Source organism: Heptranchias perlo, chromosome 14 (genome assembly GCF_035084215.1).
Source record: "Heptranchias perlo isolate sHepPer1 chromosome 14, sHepPer1.hap1, whole genome shotgun sequence".
In the NCBI taxonomy this organism is placed as follows: Eukaryota; Metazoa; Chordata; class Chondrichthyes; order Hexanchiformes; family Hexanchidae; genus Heptranchias; species Heptranchias perlo.
The window spans coordinates 67035622-67062828 of NC_090338.1; the positions used below are offsets into that span (position 1 = coordinate 67035622).

The window sequence follows — 27207 nt, forward strand, 5'->3', positions numbered from 1 at the left end:
GTTGAGGAACATTTACTCAAGCCACATATTAATTCCCCTCCCTCAGCCCATGTGCTGAAACCCTTATTCACACGTTATCACCTCCAGATTCAACTGTTTAAAAGCTCTTCTGGCCAGCCTCCCACTCCCATCTTAGCTAAACGTCAGCTCTTCCAAAACTCTGCTGCCTGTTTCCTGCCCTGGTTGCCTATCAGTCCTGTCCTTGCCGACATAGATTGGCTTTTGGTACTCCAACGTCTCAAATTTTAAATTTTCATACTTGGGATTAAATCCCCCCATGCCCTTGCTACTCTCTATCTCTGTAACGTTCTCTATCACTCTCTGAACTATCCATTCCTCTAACTTTGTCCCCTTGTGCATCCTCTCTCCCTTCATCCCACCATCTACCGTCATGCCTTCAGCCACTTGGGTTGCACGCTTTGGAACTTCCACTGTAAATCCTCTCTCTCTCCTTGCCCTCCTTTGAAGCCCCTTCTTAAAATCCATCTGTTCAACCAAGCTTTTGGTCACTCTCCAAAGAGTCTCCTACTTTGGCTCAGCTTCTGTTTTGTTTATTTATTATGCAATTTGGGGTGTTTGTCTATGTTAAAGGCTTTATATAAATCCCAGTTGTTGGGCAGCTGCACTTGGCTATTCTTGCTCACTGTGGAGTGGTTTTAATGAACTAATTTCCTACCTAGGCCCCAAAAGTGAAAGGACAGCTAGCTAACAAGATCTGGCACCCGGGCTCTGCAAGACCAATTCTGCTTGTCAGAAATTCACCAATTCATAAGGTACTTTTCATCAATTGTATCTAGTTGCTGCTGCAGGGGTACTGATATTGAACTCAGATTAGTGGTTATGAATGCTGAAAGGATGGTTCTGAACCAGTCTATTGTTAATTAGGATAATTATTGCATCTCTTGTATAATTAAAGGTAATCTAACATGCAACTGTAACATCATTACGAGTTATTGTTCTAATTAAGTTTATAAAGCCCCAGAGATGAATTGAAATAGTTATTACTCTTGCAAGTTACATTTTCAGCAAAATTTAAGAAAGAATAACCCATAACAAAACAAAATGAGGCCTCTTATTTATACCTCTACTCTACCATGTATTAAAATGGACAGGGTTACTTAAGGAAGAATTGCATAAATTTTGCAAATGATTTGCCTTGGTAATAACCTAATTAACTGCTGTAAGTTTTACAAAGCTCTGAGCTCTAATAAAACATGCAGCCACGCAGCAGGTAAAACTTTATAATTGCGAAGCAGCACACAAATTAAACTGCTCCTTCTAACTTCAAAAGAACTAAGTTCTGACAAGTTGCCTGGGCTTTGGGGACCCAACTTAATTAATGTCTCAGTATTTTATGAGTGTTGTTTTAATTGCCATGCTTAGTTGATGAGTCCACTTCCTTGTGAATGTCTAACCTGCTTATGTGTGATTGGGGACTAATGCTTTGATTGCTAATTTTGCTAGTGTGCAGTGTGGTAGCTCTGTGTGTGTTTTTCTCTATATTGGATAGAGGATGAAACAGAAACTCTGCTTGTGTTATCAAATCAACTCTGAATTAACTAGGAAAGAGCAGCTGATCCTGGCTGGATCACACTGTTAATGCGTAGGGTGTAGGTATGATCAGTAGAGGGCAAGAACATTCCATTTCAGGCAGAGCTGTATGTTCCCAAATTGAAATTAATTTATCAAATTGTTGCTATGTTGGCATAATGTTTTGACCTTTAAAATCAATTTTACCATCTGTTTAATGACTCACTATTATCAAATAAAAATCAAATGCAAAATTAAATTCTAAGCTTCCTGACTTGTATGCACCTTGGTTTTTGAGGAGTTGGAGGTGCCTATTGTATAGTATGTCAGATGATAAATGGACCGGGGAGTTTGGGGGTCGAATCTATTCCTACACCAGTGTGTGTTTTTTCACTACTAGACATGTACTGAAACGGATATAAGGTAATGATAAAAAAATACCCACACTCCCTAATTCATAGGTTTCCATCAGCACTCACAAGAGATGTTAACTTAACTCTTGGCATGCCATGGATGAGTTTACTTACGCCATGCCGGCATTTATGCTCCGCACGAGGCTCTTCCCACCTTACTTCATCTAACCCTATCAGCATATCCTTCTATTCCTTTCTCCTTCACAAAACCAAATTAGAGGTTGACCTTGCCGATCTTTACTTTCAATGAATTAAAACAAACAAGACTTTGGGGCTTGGGGCGTGCTTTCTTTTTTCCAATTTGATCCCAATTACAAAATGGACTGTAGAAGCCAAGAAGAAGCAAGAAGGGAGGTAGAGTTTAGTGGATATCTCGTGTTGCTACTAACTGTAATTCAGGCAATGCCTTGTTTTATACCATGTAATGCACAACGTATTATTTTGCTGCTAAGGTTTGATCTGTCTTATTCCTCGAAGGTCATAAAGCTCCTTTGCTGATATCATCCACAGGTCAATTACAGATTAATTGCTGTGAGTGAGGGAAGTTTGCTTGTAAATTTTCTGCTCCAGGTCAATCTGAAAACTTCCCTTGCCAGCAGAAATTAACCTGTAATTGACCTCCGCATGAAATGACTGGGTTTTTTGTTCTTCAATGCCTTTTTGACATTTCGAAGTGCGACAGATGCACTCAAAACTTGATGTGCAGAGATGTCTACTCGTCGCGATTGTTATTGGCAGCAAATTCTGTTTACCGAGACTCGTTTGGATTAAGGCTGTGTATTTTCCATCAGTTCTACTGATCACGAGTTGGTTAAAGGTGGCAACATTGTTCTTTGCTTTTTGTTAACAGTCCTGGCAGCCTAAGCAGTCCGTCGATAAACAGCTGATGCGTGACTAAAATTGCCGGTACTCTGCAAAATGAGCTTTGTGTGACTCAAGAGCCACTGCTTTTAAACTAAGGTGGCTGAGTGAACGTTAAAGGTTAATTTTAAAGAAATGCGGAAAAGTGAAATTCCAGTCAGTGCTTCTCAATTGCCACCTTCAGATTTAGCAATGTATCCAGTTATGGTGTTTATTAGAGAACCTCTCCCAAATCTGTCACAATAACTAGATTCCACTGTAGAGAAATGCAGTATTGAAAAAGGTAAATTTTGTAGAAAAAATTAAATTAAGGTTTAAAACGTTAAAAAGAGAATGTGAGGGAGATTGGCAAGGCAAGCAGAGCTAAAGTCTACTTATTTTTTTAACTAATTTTTTTTTGTAGTTTTGGTGTTCAATAATAATGCTACTCCTGCCATGCATGTGAGCTGAAAACTGGTAGGTCCAATGGAGCTAGTTATTTCTTAGACATAGTGATAGTTCTAAGATTTAACATATAAAAGCATTTCTAACTAATTTCATAAAATATGTAAACTTGTTCTAAGACTACATGTCTGACATTTGATGTAAATCAGGTTATTAGAGCACATTGTGCTGGAACAGTATATGAACAAATTACAGAGTTGCCGAAGGCCTCACTGCCTTGATGTTCCCTAATTGGAAGCCAACTTCCTTGAGGCTTTCCCCAGCAGGTCAAACACCCCACTTAACAGTCAAAATGAGCATCTCCTGAAAACTGCATTTCCCAGTGATTGAGGGGTTCAAGAACAAGGGGCCACAGATAACAAGATTACATGGAAGAGATTTGGAACTGAGGACAGGAGCAGCTTCTTTACACAGAGTTGTGAGGCTGTGGAATTAATTTGCAGAGTTAGTTGTTGAGGCAGAAACTGTCAACATTCAATCTTGGATTCGATAGGTGGACAAAGACAAAGGGAATGTGGGAACATGGTGGGTAAATGTGATTAGAACAATTAGTGCAGAGTAAATGCCAACACAGAGTAGTTGGGTCAAATGGTCGGTTTCCGTGTTGTAACTTCTGTGTATTGTGGTGCAAATAAGAAATGGCCAGAGTGTAAATAACTTCCAGTGCAACAGGCATTGGGCAAAAAGACGTTTGCCTTTGCAACAGTTCAAAAGTAATTATTTACACGAAGCTCCATGGCACATTTCAATGCGACAAGGTATTATAAATACAGTGCTCCTGGGTGAACTGGCAGGTTTTTATTTTGTTTTGTTATAATTTTTCCTTGATTTTCAATCCTTGGCATCCCTCCCGATATCATTCACCATCAATATCCCTCAACTAGAAAGCCAGGGCTGTTTCATGTTATCTGGCTGCCAACCTCAACACCTTGCAGGTCCAAGTATTTTTGAAGGGAAACTGCGATTCTCTTCAAATATTTAACTATAATTTTTGTTTGCCTTATTCTCTTTTCACTCCGGCTTTCTCTTTGGGCCCCTTGGGCCCCTCCCCCCCCGCCATTCCCAGCTGCGGAGAGTGGGCAGAAGACTTGTTTCCTGCACTCAGCTAATTCTGCCCTGAAGCAATTTAAACTTTTCTCTTTCTTTTGATTGTCAGCATCAAGCTCATTCTCAGATGAGGTACAGGACAACCAGCTGCAGTGTAAAGTCCTATGCACTCTGCCTCAGCCCCAACCACAGGAGACTATCGCCTATTCCGCCAGTGTGCTATTTCCAGTTCCCACACGAGCCACCTTTGTCGTTTGAGTCAGGCGACCAATGTGTGCCAAATTAGATTTTATTGTGTGCTGTGCACCCACGAGTAACAGGAGAATTAGTCGGTCCACCAATAGAGTTTTATGCTTGGCCAACTAGAAGAGGAATTATAGGCTAGCAGGATAGACAATGTTAGTCTCCATCCCTCCCCTCAGCTTGGAAACAGCACTTGCATGTGGGAATCATGTAAGGGCCCAGCAATGGACTGGGAATAGTGTGGTTGGGGGTGGGGTGATGATGGGACTTCATTCTTGTTCTTGATAGACTTGATTGTTGGGTATCCCTGGAGGTGAACTGATTGTGAATTGAACATCATTTACCACTATTCTATAATTTGGTTTGTGTATTAAATATTGAGAGCAGGATCACAGAAATACAGTGCAACATTATTCGAGTGTGGTGGAGAATGAAAGGCCGATTAATGGAACTGAACTGTCTACAGTATTACTATGTTGGATGCCCTTCTAAATCTTCAAGATAATGGCCCATAATTTGCTCCGAGCGGTGAACCAACAGTGCTCACTGCTCATTAGATTTAAATTCACACGCTGCTACTGCGTTCTTTTTGGCAACAACTTCCTTGAAATGTGAGTTTAACAAAACAGCAGCGTTCTTTCCCGGGCTGTGTGAGCGGGGGAAAGATCACTATGTCCCCTCAACCAATCAGCTTGAAGCAAGCCACGCTGTGAGAACCAGGAAGTGAAATTCATTGACAAACTGCACAGACTAAAAATCAGGAAGTGGTTAAGGTTAGTAAATGTACTAAACATGAGATAGAGATAGTGAAGTAAAGAGAGGGTAACAGTAAAACACTAAGATAAAAGAGACAAAGAAAAAGTAAAAAAAAATATTTTTTGATTTTAATTTGTTTTTAAATGTCCAAAAACTATTAAAATCAGGAGTAATGAGACTCCACATTTTTAAAAGTTAATTTTCAATGCCAGAGAGGTTGTTTGGCAGTCATTAATACTTACCAGTTAGTTTAGACCTAAAAAAACTCAGCGTACCTTTTTTGCGATGAGATTAGTTAGTATCCAGCTGGGCAGGAGAGCAAGTTGGCACTGGTCCATTGATTGCAGTTGGCAAGGTCTCTTTAACACAAAGCTTTCAGATCACCAGTGAATCAGGAAGAGCAAGTTTCGGATTTCCGCATTTGACTGCGCATGTTCGGTCGCCGGAACTTGCTCTTTGATTTGCCCATTAATAATGGAGGCTCACCGTTATTTTACAAGCAATTTCCAGCCCAATATCCAGACACCTCGGGGGTGATTTTAACCCCCAAGAATGGGTGGGTAAAGGGCAGATGGGAGTAGAAAATAGTTGTATTTTTGGGTCACAACCGCAACCCGGCTTCACATCTGGGTTTAATGTGAGCGCGTAAAAGTACAGGTTTCCCACTGGGAACACAAAGTCCGAAAATTTTGCGTTTGCGACCCAAAAAAACCATCTATTTTCAACTCCCACCCACCACCAACCCACCTGTTCTTGGGGGTTAAAATCACCCCCAATTGGTTGGCAAAGGTGGAAAAGGAAAATTAATGCGACAATTCAAATTATCCACTCAATGTGAAACTATTATCAAGACTAAGGCTCTATCTCAAGGTCACTGCATTATATTTCAGAACAGGTTATTTAGCTTGATGTAACTACCACATTTGGAATAACATGCACAATGTGGGCACCCCACCTTGAAAGGGAGACTGATTGGGAACCTTGAAGTTGATCTCAAACGTGTACTCTGGAAGGTCAATGCCTGAGTCTCTTCATATTCGCACTTGGCATGGACATAAATTTAATTGTTCTTTTGTACTCCTGATATTGTCCATTCACCAAAGTTTTTCCACATTTGACTAATGCTGCAAAGCACCTTTATTAAACCAGAGCTGTGAACAGATTCACTGGGTGGCATATAGTTTTTTTTTGAACTCTGAAGCTCTTGCAATATTAGGATATGGCACTCTGTAGCATTAAATCAGCCTGGCCTGAGCCCAGATGAAGTCTCGATCTCTGACTGACTAATTTGGGATGTCATTCCAAGGTGGTATCTTTCTGTTTCAGGTGCCTCCCAATTGGCTTGATAATATAGGTAAAGCTTGGTATTCCTTTCAAGGTGTTATCAATAGGTGACTTGGACCCAGCTCAGGTGGTCCCGATGCCAGTTGGTCAGTGCTAGATTTATGTAGGTTTCACCTTGAACACAAAACAAAATACTGCAGATGCTGGAGACTTGAAACAAAAACGCAAAATGGTTCAACTCTCTTCAGCTCAGGCAGCATCTGTGCAGATAATGGACAAGTTGATATTCCGGGCTCAGGCCCTTTGTCAAAACTCAGTTGACCTGCTGAGTGTTTCCAGCATTTTGTTTTAGGTATTACCTTGAGCTGGTCACTGAAGAGATGGATCCAATCAGTAGCAAATGCAAAGGAGAGCAAACCACAGCTATGGTGGCCTGTTTTAACTTGTACTACAAATCCTCGTAGTTGCAATTGGAGCTGATAGACCTGTTACTGATGAATCTGGGATTAAAAGATCAAAGTTTTGTAGGTGAAAGTTAAATCTTTACAAGATGGAAGATGATTGTAGGATAAATATGGTCATAGAGGACCAAACACTCTGGTTTTAATCCTGTTGGAACAATGAAAATGTCCTCAGTGCGATGCAAAACTCTGGTCTGTAATGTTATTGAGTTTTTTCTTGCCCTCTTCAGCAATCCCCTCCAGCCATGCAACCTTGCTTGCATCCTCTTCTCCTTTGATATCCCCAAATCCAATCCGGCCAATTACCGCCCCATCAGTCTACTCTCAATCATCAGCAAAGTGATGGAAGGTGTCGTCGACAGTGCTATCAAGCGGCACTTAATCACCAATAACCTGCTCACCAATGCTCAGATTTGGTTCTGCCAGGACCACTCAGCTCCAGACCTCATTACAGCCTTGGTCCAAACATGGACAAAAGAGCTGAATTCCAGAGGTGAGGTGAGAGTGACTTCCCTTGACATCAAGGCAGCATTTGACCGAGTGTGGCATCAAGCAGCCCTCGAAGTCAATGGGAATCAGGGGGAAAACTCTCCAGTTGCTGGAGTCATACCGAGCACAATGGAAGATGGTTGTGGTTGTTGGAGGCCAATCATCTCAGCCCCGGAACATCGCGGCAGGAGTTCCTCAGGGCAGTGTCCTAGGCCCAACCATCTTCAGCTGCTTCATCAATGACCTTCCCTCCATCTTAAGGTCAGAAATGGGGATGTTCGCTGATGATTGCACAGTGTTCAGTTCCATTCGTAATCCCTCAGATAATGAAGCAGTCCGAGCCCGTATATAGCAAGATCTGGACAACATCTAGGCTTGGGCTGATAAGTGGAAAGTAATATTCACACCAGACAAGTGAAGGCAATGACCATCTCCAACAAGAGAGAGTCTAACCACCTCCCCTTGACATTCAACGGCATTATCATTGCCGAAACCCCCACCATCAACATCCTGGGGGTCACCATTGACCGGAAATTCAACTGGACCAGCCACATTAATACTGTGGCTACAAGAGCAGGTCAGAGGCTGGGTATTCTGTGGCAAGTGACTCACCTCTTCACTCCCCAAAGCCTTTCCACCATCTACAAAGCACAAGTCAGGAGTGTGATGGAACACTCTCCACTTGCCTGGATGAGTGCAGCTCCAACAACACTCAAGAAGCTCGACACCATCCAGGACAAAGCAGCCTGCTTGATTGGCACCCCATCCACCACCCTAAACATTCACTCCCTTCACCACCAGCGCACAATGGCTGCAGTGTGTACCATCCACAGGATGCACTGCAGCAACTCGCCAAGGCTTCTTCGACAGCACCTCCCAAACCTGCAACCTCTACCACCTAGGACAAGAGCAGCAGGAACATGGGAACAACACCACCTGCACGTTCCCCTCCAAGTCACACACCATCCAGACTCGGAAATATATCGCCGTTCCTTCATCGTTGCTGAGTCAAAATCCTGGAACTCCCTTCCTAACAGTACTGTGGGAGAACCTTCACCACACGGACTGCAGCGGTTCAAGAAGGCGGCTCACCACCACCTTCTCGAGAGCAATTCGGGATGGGCAATAAATGCTGGCCATGCCAGCAACGCCCACATCCCATAAATGAATAAAAAAAATATGGAATTACTCCTTGTTCACTGCTCCCTCCTATGTACCATCAGTGGTTGTTCTATCTGGAGTTCCCTCTGCCCCTTCACGTTGCCAGCTCTTTCCTTGATGGAAAGTACATGTGGTGTGGAAATTGGGTGAGGATAGGATTGTGCTTAGCTTTGATACCCCCAATAACCTTACCAACAATCGCCACCCAGGCGCATGGATGAAGAATATTTGGATAAGATACTGGAGAGTTGTCAGTGTCTGTGATCTGTGGGTCACCACCTTCAGAAAATGAGTGGTGGAAAATTGGGGGAAAGAGTAAGAAAATTAACTTGGCCTCTATTTGTAGGCTCCTCTGCTAACTGAGTTTAATAACCACTGCAAATATCCAACCAACGTGGCTAATGCATGTTGCCCGTGGCTGAATGCCCTGCACTGTATTGCGATAAAGGAACACTTCCCATCTGGAACCTCTTCCTGTTTGTCTTTGGTTGTCAGAAAGCAAGTACATTCTGGAACCTTGTGGAGATCAGCTGCACGACGGAACATTAGGGCACTCAACTCGTACCTCTTGTTGTTGAGCATAACCTCGTGAATCATACACAATGATCTGCTGTGATTTTTGGCTATGCAATTTGCTTAATTTTATGAGATTATGGGGCCTAACTGATGTAATCTCCCAGGACTTCTGCGGTTCCAACATTAAAATAATAGCTGTACTATAAAAATTTGTAGGCAGCCGCAGCTATAGCCAATTACTGTACCTGGCAGAACATAAAATTGTCCCAGAGGGAAGGGTACAGCTTATGGTCGGGAAAGACTGATATATAGATGTTGCTGCTGGAAGTAGAACCAGCTGCTCCAGACTTACAGCATGTACCTATTACCAATGCAACTCCTGTCATCACCTGCATGTCCTCAACCGAAGAGCATCTGTTTTCCATTGCAAATTTCATTGTAATTCACACACACGTATATACATACACACACATACGCACTCTCTATATTTTAACTCTCTGTGGAAAACATTTTTACGAATTTTTTTTTCGATAATTTGGACTTGCATCAGTTTTTTTGAAGTGTTTACATTTTATTTTAAATGCCAAGCTAAGATAATAGTTAGGAAATGTCATTTAAAATTATGCCTCTACAATCTCAGAGGCGGTAGTAAGTACTATCGGGTCAGGTATAGCACAGATTTGTTGTGATGCAGAAATCCAGTTATTTGACGGTGTACCTAAACGCATTGACCGAAAAGAGCATCTCCTTTACTGTACCTTATGGCTGTCTTGTAAGCTGACATGACCTGAAAGGGTGGTGGAAGAAGATTCGGTGTAACTTTGGAAAGGGAATTGGATGTATATTTGAAAAGGAAAAATTTGCAGGGCTATGGGGAAACAGCAGGAGAGTGGGACTACTTGGAGAGTTCTTTCAAAAGAGCTGGCACAGGCACGATGGGTCGAATGATCTTGTGTGCTGTATTCCATATCAGGGTGGTATTTTGAACAAATGTTTTTTTTAAAATCATCCTCTTTAAACTTTGTGGTCTATAGGTCGACCTTACCAAATTACATTGGCTAGAGCTATCTACTGCTTCTCAAAGTTTCCTCTCCCTCTGTAGGCGTTGACTTGTGCTGGAGCATGGTTTCCTGAATTCTGATCCTCCCCCCTAATTCCTACCCATTCCTCATTCGTGAGTGTTGGAAGGATGTTCTGCCATTGAGAATTGAGGAGAATCACAGCTGAGCTTGATCATGACCTTATCCAGTGTAGCTAATGACCTTCTATTTGCTGAACATCCAATGTGCTCCTATCTGGGCTGATATTAAAATAGCCTGGAGCTCTTCCCACTTTCAGCCGACCAATAACTTGCGGTCCAAATGATATTGTCTGATATATGGTCAAGGATTTGCAACACTGTTACTGTCTAATACGCAGTCTAATAGAAGGCCGGTCGATTGAGTGATCATTCAGTGACCCACCCATGGGACTGCATTCGCCCAGCTGGTCAGCAGATGTCCATTATTACATTTTGTAAAAGGGCTGGTTGATGATTGCTTGCTTCCAAAGGTTGAAGGTCAAATCAGGCCCCAAACCCAGACATTTAAATCACTAGGTGCTTGCCAGTTCTCGAGAGTTCCAAACTTGGCTCTTTCCATTTGGCTGTTGGATCTCGAGAGATTGGAAAATGTTTTTACATCTACTTTGTTCCTGGTTCTTCAGACTAACTACTATATCCTTCTGAAGCTGCCCATTACTTGCTACAGAGAAGTTTACATTTTAACCTTTTATCGAGTCTCTGCTTGTCACTGCTGCCTCCGGCTTTGCTACTCCTAATGTCTTTGTTTCTACCCACCTCCACCTTGTCTTTCCCAGTGACCTTGTTGCTGACAAATCTTTCTGGGTTAGGATTGGGAAAGTTGGTCTTAGTTTAAGGTGGAGTTTGGGGTTGGGCTGAGGGCTAGGGTTGTCTTACACTTGCAGCTAGGGTTGATCTTAAGACTAGGTCAAATCTATTCCGGGGAGAAACTTTTACACTGAAGAGCATTTATTTTGATGGAGGAAACTCTATACTAGATGGAGTTGCTGGACTGAGGGGGAGGGATGTGTTATGGGAGCCAAGTATTGTAAGAGCAAAGTTAAAGGTATGCAAATAGCTGGGTGGGAGTGGGGTGAGTTCGCTTCAACAAATTCCACTTTAATCACTGTTGCTATCTATTTCCCTCACCTTTTGGGACATTAATTTGTGTTGTGCTTGGTGGCTTGTTCCAGAGCAGACTGGAGGGTTGATACTGCGCTTCCTGCGGGGAGAGCATCGATGGAAATTGTGGCATGCGCCTGTGATTTTCGCCCGTTCAGTTTAATCACTGGTTCTGTGCCCATGCTGCGCCCCTAGCTTGAAGGGTGGCAGCATGTAATCAGCTCCTGAAAGATTTCTTTCTCTGCTGGAAGTGGGTTGTCGATTCAGAATACGGCCTTCAACTATATTGGGCAAGAATCACGTCAAGTGATACCAGTGTAATCCTTTGTGTTCTTCACTGTTTTTACTGCAGCTACTAACATGCTCTTTCAATCGCCTTAAATTGTGAATCATCAAGAGTTTTTAGTGGACAGTTTCATACCAAATTTTACCTGTTATTTGTTCGGTGTTGATGGCACATAGCAGGGTGCTTCAGAAAAGCTTGGAAAGCCACAGCTAGAAGTGAGACACTAAGAAAACATTGGTCCGTGGCACCAAACCAGCAGATTGTACTTCACGGAACTGTCTGGCAATGCTGATCTCATTGTGCAGGACAGCAATGTGATCTATTTCATTCATGATTCAACTATCATTCCAATAGCAGGCCAACTGGTTTTCTGTTTGGAAGACTGAGCCAAGAAGCATAGTGCAATATTCCAAGAATCAATGGCTATTATCATTGGCCAGCCCACAGTCTACTCTGCACAAGGTCTACCTGTGACATCATTTAGATGACCTAGAGTGAATGAAATTTGGTTAAAATGTTTATAGAGTTAATAATTCATAATTATTTTAGTTTCCCTTCTCAGCTTCTTTGGGCATGTACCAACTGTGGTCAAGTGGGTGAGTGAGCTGTCTGAAAGTCCACCAATACTTTTCTGAACCATCTTCAAGGAGTTGTATGAGAGTACACTGACAACTTGCACTCCGATTTCCTGCCAACTCGTGAGGAAGGTGCCGAGCCTCCGCTTGGAGCTTCCCCACAACAACACGGTTGAGATAGGGAACTCCAGATGTGGAGGAACTGTGGCCAGAAACTCATGAACCACTACTTTGTGGTTGTCCATGTTGAAGCACCAAGTCACTGAGAACACGCAGTATAACATTTGGAACATTTTGAGGGACACGTTCTCAAGCAACGTCTTGCTCAAGAGTCAGCCTTGGAAATGTTCAAACACGCTGCATGATGGAACAATGGGAAATACCGTTACTTTCACTATAAATGCTGGGATAACCCAGCCTCCCAACGGCATCCTCTTATTTTCTGTTGCTAGAAGGTTTAAAAAAAATGGGGAATGGCACTGAATCGCAGCTGTCACCACCCTGCTGATGGGCAGGCTGAGAATTTAAGCCCAGAGTTCTGCTGAGGACTACAGGTGATGCAGAGGCACAGCGTTGCATTAAGAGTACCCATAATATATTTTTTTAAAAATCCAAGGAGTTTGCAGTTGTTTACTTCTCTTTATAACAAGGACAAATCTGACTGCTTTCCTTTGAGGCAGTTTTGTTTTTGCTGGCACGGTTGCATTCTTGTCCTTATAGTATTGGCCTCCTTCACCCTTTCCACCTTTCTGATGTCCTTGAAGTGCTTTCTGCAGTCCTTGGCATCCGGTTGAACGTTGAAATTCTTTGTGCCTTTTGGACAATGTAACCCAGGCCGTTTAATGCCTGGTGGATGCAGGTAATCAGCTTATCAAGTGCACAATTCCCTGGGTGGGTGCCTGCTTTATGCTTGCACCGACTTTTCTTTTCCAACATTAAACAGTGACGAGAAATATGCTCCACATTCGTTTAATAAATTGTTTTGCTAAAATAAAAATTAAAAAACTGCTGCTCTTTGAGACATGGCTTACGCATCCTTGATGGTTTTTGCCTGTCGTTTCTCTACACTTGATGACAACCGAAGTGAGGTTCCATTCCTTAACGCAGATCATTTCCAGTTGCTAAGATGTAATGGTGCAAATTTTAAATAGCTTAAATTTCATTGCAAAGAAAGAAAGTCTTGCATTTAGATAGTGACCCCAGGGTGTCCTATGTAATGTTGGTTGCGAAGCTTCATTGGTGAAGTAGCAGAAGGTAACTACATGTAATTGCTGTTCAGTTGCTGCCTAAGTAGCCTTGGTTTCCAGAGTTTGTAAAGTCCTGGCTGTTGTTTTGTTAAATACTGTATTGTGTTGAATCATTCTAGCAGATAATGTAATAATGGGTATATGCATAGGGGACACACATGTCCAATTAGTTTCTGCTAAAATAGTTTGACACATGGGGGCTCTTACCCATGTGAATTACATGACATTAATTTGTTGACCTGTGTTGAATTTTGCTAAACTGATATCAACATTGCTTGGTTGATTAGCAATGATGCCCATGTTCAGTGAGGTTTATCAGTGATTTTTGTTTTCACCCAACAAAAAATGTGAACTGCTTAAAGGGTTTTCATAGATGCAGCCTTAACACTAGGGAACTAACCATGGGTTAAACAGTACAGCACATGAAGCATGGCAAAAGAAAGTTCAGTGGGATAACGGCAAGTAGATGCACGTTTGCCATCAATTCAAAATGGACCAGAGCACTCAGATCAAGAGAAAAGACACAAACTTAACCCAAAATCCCATAAACATGGTAGGATTGCCTTAGTTTAACAGCCAAGGGAGCAAACCAAAGGACCTTGTAAATCTACCCTACAATACTGGCCACTAGTCCCCTGAAGCTGAGAGAATATGACCATTTTGAATAATGTATTTAATTTCTAGCAAACAGTCCATCCTGCGCATGCGCATTGAATAAATTGTGATTAATATGCTGAATTTAATATAGACATAAGGAAGTTTATAGAATATTAATGTAAGCATGACATTTTCATTCCTTGCACCATGCTTGTGGCTCCTTGACATGCGATTGTTAAATTAGTGCCAAGGGTGGTTTTGTATTGCAGATCTGTGTCTACTGAGAACTGGATTAACGCTGTCCAAACTCATCTCACTTAGGAACCGTTAACAGCTGCTGGAGAGAAGAAACCCTTCTGTCTTGGCTAGATTCAAATTGAGTTCCCAGAATTGAAAGGAGCGGTGCACGAACACACTGCATCACCCAGCCTTCTAAGTGTCTGTTCTTCATTATCATTTGAATATAGTGCATGCAAATACTTAACCAGTTTATATTAAAAAAAACCTCCTACTTTACGGGAACATCTGTCCATAGTTAATCAGAAAACAAGTGATTACTGCTTCACACTGGGCTTCTTCATCTGTGAAAGTAAATCACACTAGTCATAGACGTCAACAAGGGTGACTTAAACGAGGAGGTTACGCAGATGAGTTCTTTGTAAAAAGTCAGGATATAACTTGGAATTGGGCACTGTTTAAGGCAATTAAAAGTGGTGTGAAAAGAAAAATCAGTAACGAAAAGCCAGTTGCAGATCCCCCGGATATTGCAACTATCTATAAGCTGGTAGCTTGATTCTGAAAGGCTTCGCATGACTGTTTTACTGTTTTTGATGTTCGTATGCAACATTTGTTTGTACCTCTATATTCTGGTAATAGTCTGGCAACTACGGTACGGACACGATGGGCCGAATGGCCTCCTTCTGAGCCGTAACTTTCGATGATTCTACGTTTGATGATGCACTAGCGCAGCAGATGGGCCTGAATGATTAGTGCAGTAGTGAATCTACCACCATGTCACCATCCATGAAATAATTATATCCAGTAAGTCACTGATGGACTTCCTATTTATTTCATGAGTATACAGACAAAGCCATAATGGTAAAAATATTATGAAATAAATCAATTAAATAAGTGGCATTGAGCAATTGGACTGAAGAGCTGCTTTTTATGCCATAGAAAGCACAATATCGCTAGATATCCAAATTGTGCCTTGTAGATGTTACATTAAGGGGGAGGGCAGTTTATGGCTGGGAATTTCCTTGGAGCTGCTCTCGTCCTGCTGCTGTAACTTCGCTGGAAGTGTGGCGGAGACCCTGTTCCCTCATGTAAGTGGGGTTTCCAGAGAAGTTAATGGCAGCAGGGCAGGAGCAGCTTCGAGGAAATTCCTGGTGTGTGATATTGTGTAAACGAAGTAACTTAATGAAAATTGAATGCATCTTTAAGGTCGCACCAGGCCAGTTTTGTGCCATTTCGTAATTAATGTTCTCAATGGTGAAAACAGCAGACACAAAGCCTGAAAAAAATAAAGATCTCGTGAATATTACCTGATGTATAGTAAACTCCATTTTACTGTCCTCTTGTGACTTTGCAATGGAAACACTAACTGGTTGCCAAAAGACCAGGAAATGCTTTTGGTGATTTTAGTGGATGAGTGCTTATATCATATTCCTCCGTATAATGGGTTATGACCTGTCGTGTCACACGACAAATTATAGTAATAACTAACAAAAATTCAGTATTATTAATACTCTGTATTGGGCAGAAGAATGAGTTAAGTACTCATCCACTAATATCAGGGACAATAATTTCCAGATGTTTAAATAGTGGACCGGGAGGGTAAATGCCTAATCATGAAAAATGTACCACCTGTTGACATCTCAAGAATTTATAAGATGCCAAATACACTTGCAGTGTTCTACTAAACACCGCTACAGTCAAATATCTACTAACTAGCAGATAGCAAGACTGAACAGCAAAGGAACCGATTGAAACTCCGACAATCAAGGATCTTGCAGTTTTAACCAGAGAAGGATATCAGAGGGGGATAGGGCGAGGGAGTGGGACTAACTGGATTGCTCTTGCATAGAGCCGGCGCGAACTCGATGGGCCGGATGGCCTCGTTCCGTGCTGTAACCTTTCTTTCTACGGTATCACGGGGAGAGAATAACAAGGGCTACCCAAGAGACAACAGACCACGTCAAACCTTCTGTGAGGCAGGTGATTCACAGGCATTGCCTGAACGAACACGACCATAAAATGTTTTGTTTAAAAAAAATTGTTCTCATTAAGGTGAGAATTTTTATGCTGATGAATGGATTATTTTTCCACTGTTGCACTCAAGTTAGCATCAGGCACTCCCAGGATGGTTATAGTTTGAATTAGATGCAGGATAAAGCTTACTTTACAGCATCCCAACTATGCATCTTAACCCTATCCTTAAAGAACATTGTACTAATGGAACATTTCCACCAACCAGCCCTGTGGTCCCTCTGAATAAGTAATACTGCATCATAAGCAATTTTGTGTTCGGGACTTGTGCCCATGAAATCATGCTGTGGGATATTAGTAATGCATGTGTTAGCGTGGTCATCTGAAATTCCTTTGCTATTTTAATTAACGTGTTAACCTATTTATTTTAAACGGGTTAGCACTTTAAAATAGCGGAGAACAGAATTTCATGCAACCCTGTTACTGCACTCGTTGCCAGTAATGTACGGCACAATTTCAACCCTGTTACTGCACTCGTTGCCAGTAATGTACGGCACAATTTCAACCCTGTTACTGCACTCGTTGCCAGTAATGTACGGCACAATTTCAACCCTGTTACTGCACTCGTTGCCAGTAATGTACGGCACAATTTCAACCCTGTTACTGCACTCGTTGCCAGTAATGTACGGCACAATTTCAACCCTGTTACTGCACTCGTTGCCAGTAATGTACGGCACAATTTCAACCCCTAGGAGTTGGAGCGAGATTAGCTAAAATCATTTACAAGTCTTCAACTCACAAATGGGGATTGTCATCCTATCGGTCAAGGATGGGTTCAAACTGCTGTCCCGAAGATTAAAGGGAAGTTCCATTACTCACTCGGCAACACGTGATCATTACCGAGACTGATGGCGCCTTCCTACTGAGGCCCACCTGCTTGCCATGCTATTCCAGCTGTAACTTAATTCGGTGCGAGAGGTTCCTTTCAGTTCAGTATAGGTGAAGGAACTGGTATCTTTCTGTCTCGCACAGATAAGTGATGCACTTGTATGGAGAACAGCCGTTTATATTGTTTTCCCCAAATCACAGTCAATGAAAGTACTATCCACTATCCACTATGTTAATTCTCGGGATGTGGGCGTCGCTGGCGAGGCCAGCATTTATTGCCCATCCCTAGTTGCCCTTGAGAAGGTGGTGATGAGCCGCCTTCTTGAACCGCTGTAGTCCGTGTGGTGAAGGTTCTCCCACAGTGCTGTTAGGTAGGGAGTTCCAGGACTTTGGTCCAGCGACGATGAAGGGATGGCGATATATGTTCAAGTCAGGATGGTGTGTGACTTGGAAGTAATGGTGTTCCCATGCATCTGCTGCCCTTGTCCTTCTAGATAGTGGAAGTCGTGAGTTTGGGAAGTGCTGCCAAAGAAGCCTTGGTGAGGTGATGCCGTACATCCTGTAGATAGTACACACTGTGGCCACGGTGTGCCGGTGGTGGAGGGAGTGAATGTTTTGCCAATCAAGTGGACTGCTTTGTCCTGGGTGGCGTCCTGGATGCTGTCAACTGGATGTGTTCACTCTAATATAGAATCATGGAATCATAGAAAGGTTACAGCATGGAAGGTGGCCATCGGCCCCTCGAGTCCGCACTGGCTCGATGCAAGAGCAATCCAGCGAGTCCCACTCCCCCACCCTTTCCCCGTAGCCCTGCAAATTTTTTTGCTTTCAAGTACTAATCCAATTCCCCTTTGAAGGCCGTGATTGAATCTGCCTCCACCACCCCCTCGGGCAGTACATTCCAGATCACAACCACTCGCTGTGTAAAAGAGTTTTTCCTCATGTCACCTTTGGTTCTTTTGCCAATCACCTTAAATCTATGTCCTCTGGTTTCTGACTCTTCCGCCAATGGGAACAGTTTCTCTCTACCTACTCTGTCCAGACCCTTCATGATTTTGAAAACCTCTATCAAATCTCCTCTCAACCTTCTCTGTTCCAAAGAGAACAACCCCAGCTTTTCCAGTCTATCCACGTAACTAAAGCCCCTCATCCCTGGAATCATTCTAGTAAATCTTTTCTGCACCCTCTCTTAGATCTTCACGTCTTTCCTAAAGTGTGGTGCCCAGAACTGGACACAATACTCCAGTTGTGGCCGAACCAGTGTTTTATAAAGGTTCATCATGACTTCCATACTTTTGTACTCTATGCCTCTATTTATAAAGCCCAGGATCCTGTATGCTTTTTTAACTGCTTTCTCAACCTGCCCTGCCACCTTCAACGACTTGTGCACATATACCCCGAGATCTCTCTGTTCCTGTACCCCTTTTAGAGTTGTGCCCTCTAGTTTATATTGCCTCTCCTCATTCTTCCTACCGAAATGTATCACTTCTTATTTTTCTGCGTTAAATTTCATCTGCGACGTATCCGCCCATGCCACCAGCCTGTCCATATCCTCTTGAAGTCTATCACTATCCTCATCTCTGTTTATTACCCTTCCAAGTTTTGTGTCATTTGCAATATAATTGATTGTTAACATGTGCTTCGTTCAGATCACATCCATTCTCCATTTATGAAGTATTTCCATCCTGCCTTTTGGATGAAAGGTTAAACTGAGACCTAGTCTGCCCTCTCAGGTGGACGTAAAAGATCCCATGGCACTATTTGAAGAAGAGAAGGGGAGTTCTCCCTCAATAGTTATTCCTCGGCCAACATCACTAAAACTGATTATCTGGTCATTATCTCATTGTTGTCTGTGGGACCTTGCTATGTGCTAATTATAATCATAGGATCATAAAAAGGTTACAGCACAGAAGGAGGCCATTCGGCCCATCGAGTCCACACCGGCTCTATGCAAGAGCAATCCAGCTAGTCCCACTCCCCCGCCCTTTCTCCATAGTCCTGCAGATTTTTTTTTTCCTTTCAAGTTGGCTGCCACGTTTCCTACATTACAACAGTGACCATATTTCAGAAGTATTTCATTGGCTGTGAAGTGCTTTGGGATGTCCTTGAGATCATGGAAGGTGCTTTATAAATCCAATTTCTTTCTTTATTTTCCTTCACGTATAGACTTGTGTTCTTGAATACAAAGTCCAGAATCGCCAGTAAGACTAGATGTTTCCTACATGGTCTCCTATTTTCCAGGAAGACCATTCCTCAAAACTGGACATCCCCGATAATTCCAACTCTGGATCCAGGGCAGCAGAAGTTATAGAGGTTTCCATCTAGAAAAAGTGGCTCATTTTGGTCAAAGATACAATACCCAAGATGCCAGAGTTTGGTGGTCTCTGCTTGCAGTTTTGGGTCTGGCCAAAATTGGTCACTAAAGGACTAAAAGCTGAGGGTGGATGTCGCTGTTGGTCTGTGTTTGGCCCACTTATACGTACCGTGCCCCGGGCCTTGAGACTCCACTGGCAGTTGCACCCCTTCTCCCATCCCATTTTACTCCTTCCTTATTTAGATTAATAAAAACAAATCTGTGGTATATATTCTACAGATTTCACATTTCTATATAAACTTTGATGTTTCCATTTAGCAGGTGCATTCTACTTAAGAGCTGTAATTCTCTTTTTTAGTTTGATAGAATTTGAACATTACATCCTAGTTTTTATATGCACCTATTCAAAAAAAATATAGTTGCTCCCAGTCTAATGTCTATTCATTGATTGTATATTTTAACTCTATCGGGGCCTGTATACATGGTTGGCTGTTGGTGATGTCTGCTTGGTTTTATGGTTGATTACTTTGAGATTCAGGATTGGTTTTCAGGTAATGGAGGATATAGTTTGAAGGCTTGAATTGTAACTTACCAAATGAAGTTGGCAAAAATATAATGTAAGAAAGCATGGGACAACAAAAGGCCATTCAGCCCTTCTGCAGCCCCTACCAGGGACTACTCCAGACCCATTCAATCTCAAAGGTTCTGCAAAGTTTCTACCTGCTTCTCAAAGGTACATTGAGCAAATCTTAGATTCTCTGTTAACCCTATTTTTGTCCAGTTGTCTTCCTTGGCATGATATTTTCATCATCCCTGCACTCAGGGGCCTTCATATTTCAACAAGTATTCAATTTTGTACTTCTGCTTATAGTCCTTGATCCTGTTCTTAACCTGATATTCATCTGCCTCTTCTATTCAAATGTATTAATTGACATGACATTAACTGAATTAGCTGAGTGTCTCTTCCATCCTGTTCTCTGGATATAATAAAAATGGAGCATTCTATGAATGTATAATTGAGAGATCCTAAAAAATTTGCTTTGATTCCTTGACCTGTCTAGTGGCATATTGTAATATAGACCCCTTAAGGGTTGTCAAGTTATGTTCTCCACAGTGATGCTGCATCCAGGGATGTTACACTCGTGTTAGTATTGACCGTTGCTGGTTGTTGATCATCTTCACTGATTGCTCCTCTGGTGTTCGAGTGTGCCTTGCATGGACCTCCTCTGACTATATGTCAGCATCTGATGAGTTTTGCCCCTTTCTCTTTGACCCTTTCACTACCATCCCATTCTGGTGGGGCATGCTTTGTTCCGTGGTATACCCTATTTACTCGAGCAATGGCTGCCGGCCACATTTTGCCTTCGGCGGCGGGAGTCACTTTTCAACTTGCTACTCCGTGAAGCCGCTCATAATCGAATGGCCTCCCTCGCTGGAATTGCAGGATCCATGTTTAAAAGCTTTTCCTTCCTTTCTTTTTCGCTTGGGCCTCCTCTGCACATTCCCCCATGCTTGCACAACTTCAGGTGCAGTTGACCTCCTATTTTCAGCTGCATCCTGATCTCAGCAAGGGATGGATCTCAAATTCATCTTGTTCAGATTAGACCGTCAATGTGAAAATTAAACACATGTTTAGTGGTTGAGGCTTTTTTTCTGTTGGAGTGGACTCCGCTCCTCTCTTTAACTCCCTCCCCCAACAACGCCAATTCATATTCAACAAAAAACCTTTAAGAACTGAGCCTTGAAAAGGTAATTGGTGCCATAATGATTTCTCTTTTACAGCTGTAACATTTGACTTTTTTTTTCTCCTCTGGATTCTTGCCAGTTAGCTGAAATACTCAAAATCCCCCAAAGAAAGAAAGTCATCACTTGTTCTAGCACTAAGTAAGCAGAGCTGGATAGTGTGCAAATGGTCACATTAGCATAGTGGTGCATCAATACCATTTTCCATCAAGGTTGTCAGCATTGACACTTTCCTGTACAACTCAATCAAGTTAAAACCTCGAGCTTATGTAAATGAAGAGAATCAGCGATCTAAAAGGGAAGAGCTGTGAAGCATTGAGGAATGCAACAGATAGGAATGCAAAATTTAACATCCCAAATCTCTGACTTTCATTACTTAGGTAGATTTAGAAACTGGACTGATCTGATCGGCTAGCCAGTGGGTATTATTCTGATGTGTTCTAAGTACTCATTTAAATTTTTGACTGGTAACTTGTGCATTATTAAAGGTGCTGCATTCCCAACCAAATGGCTTAACAAGGTACAAAATTACAGGTAAATGTATAGCTGCACTGCTCATCTGATTCCCTATTCCTGCACCAAGCTTGTGTGCTCGGACATCAACAACGGCATTGAATTACGCAGAAATTATAACAACAAAGCAGGACAGGACATTCAGCCCAACCAGTCGTGTTGGTGTTAACTCTCTATGTTCTTATGTTCTCCACATGAGCAGTTGTCCTAATCCCGTGTGCCCGTCTTGTTCCCATATCACTTTATTCTCCTTTTTCTTCAACCACCTATTGAACGTATTAAATGTTGATGGAGTTTCTGCTTCAGTCACTAACCCCTATCGTGGATACCACACCCTCACAACCCTCAGTCTAATATTTTTTTTAAAAGTGTTTCCTGCTCTCTGTCCTAAATCTCTTGCATTTAATCTTGGATCTATGTCCCCTCATTCTAGATCCCTCAACCACTGGAAACAGTCTGTTTCTATGTACTCTGTCCCATCCCTTCATAATTTTAAATACCATTTATCACATCACCCTTTAATCTCTTCTGTTCTAATGAAAACAGCTCCAATCTTTCAAGTCTTTCTTTGTATTTGTATTTCCTCATATCAGGCAGCATCCTAGTGAATCTGCTCTATTGCAGATGATAGTAAGTTGGGAGGCACAGTCAGTAGTACAGATGGAAGCAGGAAGTTACAATGGGAAATAGATAGATAAAGTGAGTAGGCAAAACAGTGACAAATATAGTTCAATGTGGGGAAGAATGAGATCATCCACTTTGGATTGAAGAAATACAAATCAGAGCTTTTTCTAAATGGTGAGAAACTAAGAACTGTGGAGGAGCAAAGAGATTTGGGTGTCCATGTACACACATCACTAAAAGCTAGTGTACTGGTACAAAAAGGAATCAAAAATGCTAATAGAATGTTGGCCTTGATCTCAAGGGGCTGGAATATAAAGGGGAGGAAGTGATGCTTCAGTTGTACAGAGCCTTGGTCAGATCCCATCTGGAGTACTACATTTAGTTTTGGGCACTGAACCTCAGGAATGTTATATTGGCCTTGGACGGGGTGCAGCACAGATTCACCAGAATAATACCAGGGCTAAAAGGGTTAAATTACGAGGCCGGGTTATATAGACCAGGCTTGCATTCCCTTGAGTATAGAAGTCTCGGGGTGTTTAAAATGATAAAAGGATTTGATAGGGTAGATAAAGAGAAACTATTTCCTCTGGTGGGGGAATCCAGAACAAGGGGGCACAGTCTTAAAATTACAGCCAAGCCATTCAGGAGTGAATTCAGGAAGCATTTCTTCACACACAGGGTAGTAGAAATCAGGAATTTTCTCGCCCAAAAGGCTGTGGATGCTGGGTCAATTGAAGCTTTCAAGATTGAATTCAATTAGAATTTTGTTAGGTAAGGGTATGGAGCAAAGGTGGGTAAATGGGGTTGAGAACAGATCAGCCATGATCTAATTGAATGGCGGAACACACTTGAGGGGCTGAATGGCCTCAACGTCCTTCCTATAGTGTGGAGCCCAAAAATGCACACAGTACTTTAACTGTGCTCTTACTGAGGTTTTGCATAGATTCATCATAGCATCCCAACTTTCACATCAGAGATCAGAGCTAACGATCAGGACAATCGAGGACTGGATTACCAAGCTTCGGAGATGAGCGCTGAAGGAAGCCAAGGAAATAGGAATAGTGGATGGATTAAGGTCGATGAAACTAGTAAGAAAGATAGGCATCCTGCATAGCTACCCAAGAGATTACATTAATGAATAGATAACAGGCACTGATTATAAACGATGAAGGAAACAAGGGGGTCAATCTTAGCTTTTGGGTGGCGGACCAGTTGAGCACACTGGCCACCCACCCGTTCCGGCAGCGAAGAGGTTGGAGCCATTTTGAGGTCCGGGCTCGATTTAAATAGAACTGGTGAGCGTCCCACCCTAAACAAGCGTCCTGATGCAGCTCGCCGGATTCAGGCTGGTGCAATATCGGGCAGCCCAGAGACTACCCGGCTAACAGCGAGGTAAGACCTGGAGCGGGAGTGGGGGGGATCGCGATCACGGAGGTGGTAGAGCCTAGGACGGCAGGGGCCCGGGTTATTTTTTGGGGAGCCTGGAGGAGCACTCTTGTGACTCCTGGCCCCTCAAAAATAATTTGAAACTTACCTTTTTAGATGCATCTTCGGCCGTATCATCAGTCAGAGAGTTCACAGCACACGCTCTGACCAGTTCTTTTCTAAAATGGCAATTGGGATCCTATGCATAACATAGGACCCTGAGCTGCATTTTAAAAGGGGCCTATCGCCTGAAACAGTCAGATACTTTTGCCTCCCAGCGGTAGGACCCTGTAAAAATGGCAGCAGGCAGAGATTTGGTGTTAACTGGGCGCTAAGTCTATTGACACCGTTTTGAGACCATTACCGCCTTTTATGGCAAGTTAAAATCGGCCCCACTGCCTCCGAAGAGGTAACTAGAAAAAGAGAGCAAATCTGATTAAGAAGTTTACAGCTCACGGGGGTGGTGGGGGGGGGGGGGGAGGATTGTAGTCATGGCAACTCCGTCAGGATAGTCATGAATGTCATTAAGTCAATACCTACAGGATGCTAGAAACTAGCTGAAGGGTAGAAATCAATGAGCACTGGAAGGAGGAGTTATGTCGGGCTGGGGAAGTACTGAGTGGGGTACTTCAGGGCTCTGTGTTGGGACCACTGCTGTTTCTCATTTCCATAAATGACCTGGACTCAGAAACTCAATGCAGAGTGGTCAAATTTGCTGATAACCAAACTGGGAGGGGAGGTGGAATTGGAGAAAGCAGCTCAGGAATTTGTTAGTTGGACAAATGAAGTATGCGGGCAGATCAGTGGTAGATAAGTGTAAAGTGCTCCACAGAGGAACAACAAAATAAGTAGCACATATGCCCTCCATGAATGGTGTTGAAATAGCTACGGATAAAGTTGGAAGAGACCTAGGAATCTTGGTCGACTCAATGTTCAACAATGATCACCAAGGTACGAGGGAAAACATTCAAATGCTGGAGGCGGTGCAGAGAAGAGCCGCAAGGCTAATCTTTAGTGTCTGAGATGAGGTAAGACTGGAGATACTCGGTCTTTTCAGCCTGGAAAGGAGGCATCAGAGAGATGATCTAATAGAGATGTACAGGATAATAAAGGTATGGAGAAAGTAATTCCTAAATATTACTCTACATTCAATTGTGAGAGTACGACAAGGAGATACAAGTCCAGGTTAGTAGAAGGTAACTTTAGGACTAATATCGGGAAGTTCTTGATCACTATGCATCAACACTTGGAATGGCTTTCCCGTTAGAATGATAGAGGTGAAACCACTGGTTCATTTAACAACCAAAAAGGTGCCACAACAGGGGTAGTGCGCGGTGCTTCTGACTAGACGAGCTAATGCTGGTCCAATGGTCTTCCTTAGTAATAAATCAAAGGGAACCAATCCAACCTCATAAATTTTGGGATAATGATCAAATTTATTAAACACAATAGCTCCAGGTATTTTAACTGTTGAGGCGGCACCATTTCCTGTGGATCTTGAGAATAATTATCAGATATGAAGGTTTACTAAATGTGTGAAGCTGCAGATTGAGTAGGCTCCATTAAATCAAGAACAAGGGACTAGAAGGCAAATGGGGTTCAAATTAGTCACAACCTACGAGAGAGAAAAGCTTGCGGAATGTAGAACTGTCGCCATGTTCCCAAGATATATCTGGCTTGAAATCGTGTTGTACAAGATTCAGAATGAACTTTTTGCTGATAGATGTTGCTTTATGGAAGATCAGTTCACGTGTTTGTTGCTTCCAACTCCTGAGGCATTGGTCTGCTGAAATACATTGCTCAATTTCCCACCCCACCCCACGCTTATTGTGCAGCAATTTGATTGGTTGTTGTGCTCACATGCCCTGCTATTTGAAGTTCCGGTTGGTTAGTTGAAAATAGAGCTTTCAGGTTGAGTCACAAGATCCAATTTATAGGCGGTAGGAACCAATATTGAGTGGTAGGAATTTTTTGTTTTTTTTTATTTGGTTTCCAGTGGATTTTAAAAAAAAATTCAACCCAACCAGCAGGGTGTTCTCTGCATCTCCTGGCCAACATTCACCCCTTGACCAACACCACCAAAACAGGTTAACTGGCCACTTATTTCATTTGCTGTGTTTGTGTGGAACCTTGTTGGCTACTTGGAATTCTCTACCCCAGAGGGCTGTGGAGGCTGAGTCGTTGAATATATTCAAGGCTAAGAACAATAGATTTTTGGACTCTAGGGGAATCAAGGGATACGGGGGTCAGGCTGGAAAGTGGAGTTGAGGCCAAAGATCAGCCATGATCTTATTGAATGATGGAGCAGGCTCGAGGGGCCGTATGGCCTACTCCTGCTCCTATTTATTATGTTCAAACAGTAACTTCAAAAGCAATTCCTTGACTGTGAAGCACTCGCTGAAGTCCTGATGACATCATAAGGCATTACAGAAATGCAGGTTAGTTCTTTGTTAGTTTTTTTTAATTCTCTTTCTTTCTTTCTTTCTTTCTTTCGTCCTATTCTCACTCTTTTTCACTTTCTTTCTTTCTTACTCTCTCTCACTCTTTTTTTTCTCTCTCTCTATCTCTTTCAGTATTAAATATCAAACCTGCGATGGATTTGAAGTGAGCCCCACGGCCAGGGTTGCCAACTCTGGTTGCACGTATTCCTGGAGGTTTCAGCACATGACATCCCGCCTCCAACTGCCCTGCCCGGTCAAATAGCCTTTTTTCCCTCATCTCCAATATTTTTCCAACTAATAAATGAAAATATTCAAAGAAATTGGGGAAAAAAAACATAATTTTTTCTAATTCCCCTATAATTTTTCTCCAGGGGTTGCTCGCATCAATGTCCAGGAGATTAATCTTCAATTGCTGGACACTCTAGGATGACCCTACCCATGGCTGCAAAATCAAGGCCTAGAAATGGAGTACCACCAGCAAGAAGTGAGTGCAAAAACAGGATTTAAAACAAAGAGAATTGGGAGCTTGAATATTTTGAAGGATCCCACCCTGCAGAGCTGTAAAGAACCTGACAAGACCAACCCTTCTGAGGGGACAGCCTTTTCACTGAGAGCCAGAGGAAAGCCTGCGAAGTGTGGGGGAAGGGAACTTTCTGCAACCAGCAAGGTGGGGGTGGGTGGGTGGGTGGGGGCAGTGGTTGAAGGAAACCTCTTTCTCCTTTGGTAGCCAGGGAGTGAGAGAAAGTGGAAAATAATTTGTATTTTTCTCTGCACTCATGTTTTATTTTATGTACGTTAAAGCTGTGTTTGTTTTGAAAGAGTGGGACAGAGGGAAGTGGGGATGAGTACTAGATGATTGGCAAATCGCCTTCAAATCATGGCCTTGATCGTGCAGTTTAATAAGAGTTGGAATGTATGTTTACAGGAGAAACATGAAAATTGTACAGTGATCCTAAATC

The 27207-nt window shown here is 42.6% G+C and overlaps 1 long non-coding RNA gene across 1 annotated transcript in view; it reads left to right on the plus strand.

The window, feature by feature from the left end:
- The first annotated feature begins 684 nt into the window (after nucleotides 1-684).
- LOC137332189 (uncharacterized) overlaps nucleotides 685-27207 on the plus strand; it is a 28338-nt gene continuing 1815 nt past the window's right edge. Inside the window, exons 1-2 of the long non-coding RNA XR_010965616.1 lie at nucleotides 685-773; nucleotides 26620-26732. This is a non-coding gene — a long non-coding RNA (uncharacterized lncRNA). The remainder of the gene's footprint in view (nucleotides 774-26619; nucleotides 26733-27207) is intronic.